Source organism: Cotesia typhae, unplaced genomic scaffold (genome assembly GCF_013202065.1).
Source record: "Cotesia typhae breed Kobodo isofemale line unplaced genomic scaffold, CoteBio_Ctyphae scaffold_45, whole genome shotgun sequence".
In the NCBI taxonomy this organism is placed as follows: Eukaryota; Metazoa; Arthropoda; class Insecta; order Hymenoptera; family Braconidae; genus Cotesia; species Cotesia typhae.
In genome coordinates, this window is record NW_027423777.1 from 1,149,092 (window position 1) to 1,150,162 (window position 1,071).

A 1,071-nucleotide genomic window follows, 5' to 3' on the forward strand; every position below is an offset into this window, starting at 1 on the left:
AATTGTGAACATGGTCGAGAAGCTCCTAAAGAATTACAAAAAAAATTTATTCTATCTTAAATGTTTAGATTATCTTTTGTCCATTTTTCAAGAAAAAAAAATTCTACTTAAATTGAAATAAATTTTCGAATGTAAAGTTGTACATATCGTTCAAAGAATTTACTTATATCGCTTTAAGGATTTATAGAAATAATATGTATATTTTGACAACGGTTCTTGAATTATGTATTGAATACTTTAGGGAAAATCTTCGAATTTAGTTCTTATTTTATATGTTTGAAGAAATTCCTCAAACTATTATTTTGCTGTACATAGGCATATTGTTTAAAAAAAAAATTTTTTTTTTTTATTCGATTCTAGGATAGTCTCAATTATATTATAAAAAAAAAAAATTGTTGGTCTCAAACAATACGTTACATGGATATATATAAATATACAGTCTTGTAGTTTTCGTTTTTTATTAATTGCAATTAAACGACACTGAATTAATTAATCATTCGTATTCAGTGACCTACAATCGTCGATTAGAATTAAAAAAAAAAAAATTTAACTCAAATAATGGATTTTTTCACAAGTTACAGTGTTTCCGGGTTTCACACATGACGGACAGGAAAATTTTTTGACCTATTTTGGTGTTTTTTTCAAATTCTTTTGCAGTAAATCAATTTTTAAAAAGTATGGAATAATTCTCCATTAAATTATCTCGACAATAGTATGTAAAATATCTTGATTCCGTGAACTAACAAGGCCATAATAATAAAAATAGTCGCCAATATGAGGCGAAAAAAATTTTTCGATCGTAAAGCACTCTCTGATGCTTCGCATCATGAGTCGTGCAATTTTCAATTATCTTAACCGGAAATTAAAAAATATGGAAGCCAATTGGCATAAAAAAATTAATTTTTCCAACTTTTAAAGGCAAAAAAACTATGAAAATCTTAATTTTTTATCATAAATACACCGTAAAAGCAAGCAGAATCAAAAAATATTGAAAAATGTTAATTTTTCACTTAGTTATGTCCCAAAATAGGGTTGACCTCAATTGTAAATAATAACTAAAAAAAAACTTAC

General features: G+C 25.4%; 1 protein-coding gene across 2 annotated transcripts in view; it reads right to left on the reverse strand.

Annotated features, from left to right (window-relative positions):
- Positions 1-1,071, reverse strand: part of Dcx-emap (Doublecortin-domain-containing echinoderm-microtubule-associated protein) — a 71,815-nt gene that overhangs the window by 23,158 nt on the left and 47,586 nt on the right. The gene's annotated exons all lie outside the window — the stretch shown is intronic.